Below are 7,082 nucleotides of genomic sequence, written 5' to 3' on the forward strand. Positions count from 1 at the left end.
ACTCAGAGGTCCTCGCGTCTTCCGATCTCATGATCGCAATCTCGCCAGTTTCGGTCACCAAACAGAGGTAATTGGCTAATATCTTAGACGGTCGGATTCACCTTTACACAATCAAAGATACTTTTATATAGCCCCCTTGAATTTGTATACACTTAATTTAAAGTAACGTTTGCTTCAGGCAGATCTATGGCCACTATTACAGATATAAATTAACCAACTTTATTCCTAACCAAATAGCTTTGGATTGGCCATGTCGGTTTCCCACATACACTCATCTAAAGTAACATTAAATAAAAACAGAGGTAAAACAGACGCACCCAGATTTAGGTTGGTCGAGCAGTATTTTTGCTGCCCTAAACGGAAATAACTCTTCTCTGCAAAACAAGTACATCTGTATTGATGCCAATTAGTTGTCACTAATCTGACACAAACTTGCGGGAACATAAAAAAAAAGGTTTTCTACTATGATAAGTCACTATGACTTCACTATTTACCTGGCAAACAGCTGATGGTTTCACACTCTCTCTTGTCTGTATTGAAGAAGATGATAATTAGAAATTATATTTTTGACAGTCACAAGTTGTCCAAAGTCATTAAATGTAATGCTTAAGATCTGTGCATGGGATAGACAATTCTGTGTGGATGTCAAAATATATTAACAACACGGAACAAGATTTTAGATTCAAATTCAATTTGAATTGGTTATAGATCTGCCTGGCTCTCACACCAGCCAATCACTGCGCACTCCCTCTCCCACTTCGGTTCACCTTCGTAACACAAAATAAGATATTTTTAATGGAATTCTGAGTGCTTTTAGTCCCTCCATTGGGAGCAATGCAACTAACACATTCAAGGCAGAAAACAATAGGAAAGACATCATTGAAGTAATCCATGTGACTCCAGTGGTTTAACCAATTTTATGAAGCAATGCGGGTGCTTTGTTTGTTTTTGCAAAAAAAAAACAATTTAGCACTTTATTTAGGAATCATAGATTCCCAGTAGGGGGAGCACTACAACGCATGCGTATTGTGTTGACTCAAGACCGGAAGTTGTTCCGTGAATGTGCAGATAATATTATTTTGTGAATATAGAGGTAAATTATGTTGGGGGTTTTTGCGCAAAACAAAGCACTTGTATCGCTTCATAAAATTGAGGTTAAACCACTGGAGGGGTACTTTGACTGTGACGTCTTCCACCATGATAATGGGTTGGTATCGGTGGGTAGTGGGGTCTCACTTTCGTAGATCAACATTTCTTGCTCTAGCACGGCTCCTATATCTAAGGGACTTTCTGATGCGTCTGCTCCTTGGCGGTAAACATCACCAATAAGGTCCCCCATAGCACTGATGGCTATTTTCTCCTGGCGCGTTATCCCCGTAGCCAAGGCTGCTCGCTCCGCAAACACTGGCAGCTGACTTATCTCACCTTTTATTTTCTGTCGTACCTCCTGCCGTTGGTCTCGTTCCAAATGAATTAGCCGATGGAAACGCGGGTCAAGGTAGCTAGTAGGGGTGGTGAAAAAAATCGATTATTGATTAATCGCGAATATGTTATGGACGAGTATGAATCGATTATTAAATCTTCAAAAATCGATTTTTTATTTATTTTAAAAAAAAATGCATTATTTTATTTTGTAAAACATTTTATACCGGAAGTTGAACGTCACGAACGCACCCAGTTCCAGTTAGCAAGCGCGTGTAACGCACTGTCTATGGAGTAACCAGCCAGAGCGAGTTAGAGCAGGTGTGTAAAAGCCTGTTTGAGACTATTTACAATCGTATTTGATTGCAGAGCGCCGTAGCGCAAGCACTACCTCTCGCTCGTTCCTCTCTCTCTCGCGCGCGCTCTCTTACCCTCATATGAGGCGCCGTTTAGGGCTTATATCAAACTTGATTCGCGCACACATATATGAAACACTTGCATACACATATATTAAGTAGTCAAACATACATGTATACTGCTGAATGCTCAAACAAATACATATGAAATGCACAACGACACACCTAAAGTCGCTCACGCACATACACGCAAACTCTACACACACGAGATGCGCGCACATACAAACTCTCCACGCACATAGCCTACTCATATGAGACACGCGTGGCACACACAAACTCTCCACGCACATATGAGACATGCGCGCGCGCACATAAACTCTCCACGCACATACTGACGCGAGCACACACACACACAAACTCAATGAGACGGAGACACAAACTCGCCTTACAAACTCAATGAGACGGAACACACACAAACTCTCCGTGCACACACACACGCACACACACACACACACACACACACACACACACAAACACACACACACACACACACACACACAAACTAATGCACATACTCATCTGAGACGCATGCTCACACAGTACATGATATGATTCTCAGTGTGAACAGAAATCACACATTGGTAAGTGCATTTTTTTTGTTAACAGAGACAGAGTCCATTGCTTTTATTGTTTTTGGTTGTTTTGTTCATTTAAATAGTCTTTAGAAATAAAAGTTTATTGATCATTGAAAAGGTGTACCTTAATATTATGCCATTATCATAATTTTAGAAGATAATGGTCTCAGAACGACTTTATTATCAATATTATCGTTTATCGCAATAATTTCTTGGACAATTTATCGCCCAGCAAGATTTGTTATCATGACAGCCCTATAGGTGTTACTGAAGTTACAGTAAGTTGTTCAAAAATGTTCATTTTGTCTTCTTAATGATTAAATTGGACAATTTTCTTCTAGAAAGGTGTTCAGGTGGAGAGAAAACCTTTTCTTTACCTTAATATGTTTCGACTGCAACCTGCAGTCTTCCTCCACCTGAACAACACCTTGTCTTTCTAGAAGAAAATTTTCCAATTTCTACAGTATGTTGGTTCTGATCTACTTCCTAAAGGAAATAAGCCTTTCATTTATTTGTTATTGTTTAGTTCAACTTGATGAGTCACAACACAATGTGATGTATTCATTTCTGTGTTCTACAGAACATAAGCTACATACAAATAATTCTTAAGTTATAACTACACGACACAGAAAGTGCTTTGAGTTGTTGTTACTCAATAAAAGAGTTAAGTAATTCAGCAGCTTTTTTAAAAATTCAGACTTTTTTTTTTCGTTTACTGATGTGAAATGGAAAATCAATAATCGCTAATCGAGAATCGTCAATAATCGAAAATTGACTGTAATCGAATCGGGACTTCAATAATCGTAATCGAATCAAATCGGGAAATCAGACAGATTAACCACCCCTAGTAGCTAGCCGTATTAAGCAGCTTGAAGGCATCTTTGTCTCGACTGTATCGATTGTAGAGGTCCGTCTTTATCTTCGTTTTCATTTCATTGAGTGCTGCCGGATCACCGGTGGATGGCTGAAGATGTGACAAAAGTACATACTTCAGGGGGAGAACAGCTGATGCTGTTGGAAATCGGTCGGTGGATAACGCCTCAGTGGCCACTTTGAATGGCTTAAGCACTGCTCTCACCTACGAAAATACACACAAACATAATTAGAATAACTTTATGGCTAGCAGCTCAACGTAACGCAGTTATGCATATGCTGCTATGCCCTCTTCTGTAGGCTATTATTAATGAAAAATCTAGCCTATTAATTGGTCAATCAATATCACCTGGTTATGCATACATACAGTACGTAGGCCTACATCATTTTTGTTACTCACCTGCTCCATAAGGGTCCGCTCGCTGGTAGTCAACTCGAGATGACCAAGTTTCTTCTCCATGATGACCGCTGCTACCGAAGCTTGTTGCTCGGTTGCCCGACACACCATGTCGTAAGTGCTGTTCCATCGGGTAGCGCAGTCGTTAATAAGCTGGTGCCTCTCGACAGCATTGATATAATTAGCCGCGTTGTCAGTGGTGATGGAAAGCACTGACTCACGACTAACGTTGTACTCTCCGAGTATGTTTGAGATGCACTCAGCAACGTTCTCAGCGGTATGGCTTTTCTGCGCTTCAGCTGTTTTGAGAATTAAATCTTTTAATTCCCAGTCATTATCTATAAAATGTGCGTTGACCGTCACAGATGGCTGGACATCACTTGCCACAGAGGCATATGTGGTCAGGGCGATCTTTTTTTCACTGATCATTTGTCGGATGTTGTCTGATGTTGTGTCATAGAATTTCACAACTCTGTCAGTGATTGTTGCGTGGCTAGGAACCGTGTACCTTGGCTCAAGCTTGTGAATAAAATCTTTAAATCCAGACCCCTGCGTGATGTTGATCGGTCTCCTGTATTTACAGATAAACCGTGTCAGTTTGTCTGCTATCGTATTTTGGCGGACAGCTGGTAAGCCCCGTGATGAGGAGGGATGCAGAAAAGAAGTAATTCTTGCCTGTTTTAGCGGCGGTTCCTCGGACAGATCGCCAAGCCTGTCAGGGTGTAACGTTGTCAGGTGTGCCCTCAGGTTGCTAGTTGTAGAGTGATATTTCATTCGTACTTTGCACATTCTGCAGATTGCCACTTCTTCATTTGTGATTTTCCCATACGGTCATCCCCCAAACCAACCCCCACCCAAGTGAACATCTCCAACAACAGCGCTTGCTGAATATCAAGGGATTTTAACATCTAGTCCTAGTAAGCATAGTTTGTATGTTAGTGAGTATGTTAGTAGTGTAGTGTATGCATGTATGGTCAGATCTGTTTCAGTCTATTTTATTCCCCCCTTTTCTTGAAGGCTTGACCCACATGTTTCTTGGCTTATTTTCGAAGGGCTTAGATGAAGTTTGTTGCATCTTTGCCTTGGACTGGGATCGTCTGTGATCTGATGGGTGTCAGTCCAATTGAATTGTATTTGAATTTCGGAATTCGTTCCAACAGCCCGAATTCACTTAAAGCTTCATATAAAGTACCCAGAAAAGTAAACTGTAAGCTAGAGCCCTATTTTACAGTGCAAATCCTCTCGATACTTTGCACTTCTATGATAGAAGCTTGTTCCCACATTTAAGGGGATAGTTCATCAAAAAATGTAAATTCTGTCAGTAATTACTCACCCTCATGTTTCTCCAACCACGTAAGACCTTCGTTCATCTTCGATTTGATTAAATCGAGGAGCTGGATCACTCCTCAATAGGCTTCTAAGGGATTGAAACAAGCCGGCGCAGAAAAGTTATTAAAGACATTGTTAAAATAGTCCAAGTGACTACAATGGGTCTTAAGTTTAAGATCTTAAGTTTATCAAGCGACGAGAATACTTTTTGTGCGCAAACCCCCCCAAAAATAACGACTTTATTTCAACTATTCAGTTCCTTCTCTGTGGGCCTCTAGTCAGTTCACGTAGTGTGTAAGCGTAGAGCTACGTCACACGTAGGCTCACTATTGGCCGACGCTGGTCATGTGTGTGATGCGTGTGACGTACAACACAGAACCTCTGCGCTGTTACACTACGTGAACTCACTCGAGGCCCACAGAGAAAGAAATTAATAGTTGAATAAAATTCATTATTTTTGCGCACAAAAAAAGTATTCTCATCGCTTGATAAACTTAAGATTGAGCCACGGTAGTCACTTGGACTATTTTAACAATGTCTTTAATAACTCTTCGGGGAACAAGTTTCAATCTCTGAAGAAGCCTATGGACTAGTATGGAGGAGTGATCCAGCTCTCAGATTTCATCAAAAATATCTTAATTTGTGTTTCCGAAGATGAACGAAGGTCTTACGGGGTTGGAACAACATGAGGATGAGTAAAAACTGACAGCATTTACATTTTTGGGTGAACTTTCCCTTTAAGAAATTGTGTCTTCGCCAAAGTGAAAGCAATTTATTTGTGTAATTTAAGCACGGCCATTGTGAACAGTATTTATCATGCACACTTGAATGTGCAAAGTAGAGCTAGGGCTACTGTATGGTGAAAGGCAAGATGTTCACTAAAAAATACAATGAACAAGTCACATGGACAATATTTTTGATACTTTCAGAATTTCACCCAATAATGGAAATTCTGTCATTAATTACTCACCCTCTTGTAGTTTTAAACCTGCAAGACTTTAGTTCATAGAGATTTAAAAACTAATCCATTTGAAATGAGAAGTTAAGTAAATTTTTTTTTGAAGAGACCACCGCTTTATATAATAAACAGATTGAATTTTGATTTTATTCACATGTAAACATTGAACAAACACAAGCTAGACCGCACTTGCTTTGACAAGCGAGAACAAACCTCAGTGGTTGTTGCGGAAGCTTACGTGCTGCGAAACACTGGAGAATGAACCTCATTAGTTTTCGCACGTCAAGCAAACATGTTTGACCTTTCATTTACCACAAATGATGTGTGAATTGATGAATATTTATATGTGAATAAAAGCCCTAAATTAAATCTGTTCATCATATAAAACGATTGTATCTCTACAGAAAAACTTTGACAAAACTGCTCGATTCTAATTATTTTACGATCACTTTATTATGGTAGCATACAGGCAGCAAAAGACAATTTGAAATATAATATGCAAAATGTCAATATATTATTCAAATTTACATTTTCCATACCATATGTGCAATGTTTAGGGCAAAGTGACAAATCAAATTTAATAATATAATTAAAATATAATCCCCCTCCTAATAATGTCCAGAATGGTACCAAACGTCTACAGCAGTACAAATAGGTTCTGTACTCATAAAACGAGGCATTGGAAAGTTTGTAAACATCAGGAGTTTATTTAAATAACACTTGCCTGACGGCTCCGGCTACTGCTAACCTGACAGTGACGTCACTTCAGTGATTTGGGAAAAGCCCGTAAAAGTCCTGACAGAAAGCGATGCATAAGGATGTAGTAATTTAGACTAAACCACTCAACTCATATGGGTTAGTTTTACAATCACTTTATGAACTTTTTAAAGCGTTAAAGTGGTAGTTGCTTAGCTGTCTATGGGGGGGTCAGAAAGCTCTCAGATTTCATTATTAAGATCTTCATTTGTGTTCCAAAGATGAACGAAAGTTTGGAACGACATGAGGGTGAGTAATTAATGACAGAATTTTCATTTTTGGGTGAACTTTCCCTTTAACATGTTCAAGCTAAAATTGTAGCAAAATTATCATTTAAATGCTATTTTTCTTAATTG

This window comes from Siphateles boraxobius, unplaced genomic scaffold (genome assembly GCF_051911475.1).
Source record: "Siphateles boraxobius isolate OS27281-9 unplaced genomic scaffold, OSU_SipBor_1 52, whole genome shotgun sequence".
Taxonomy (NCBI): Eukaryota; Metazoa; Chordata; class Actinopteri; order Cypriniformes; family Leuciscidae; genus Siphateles; species Siphateles boraxobius.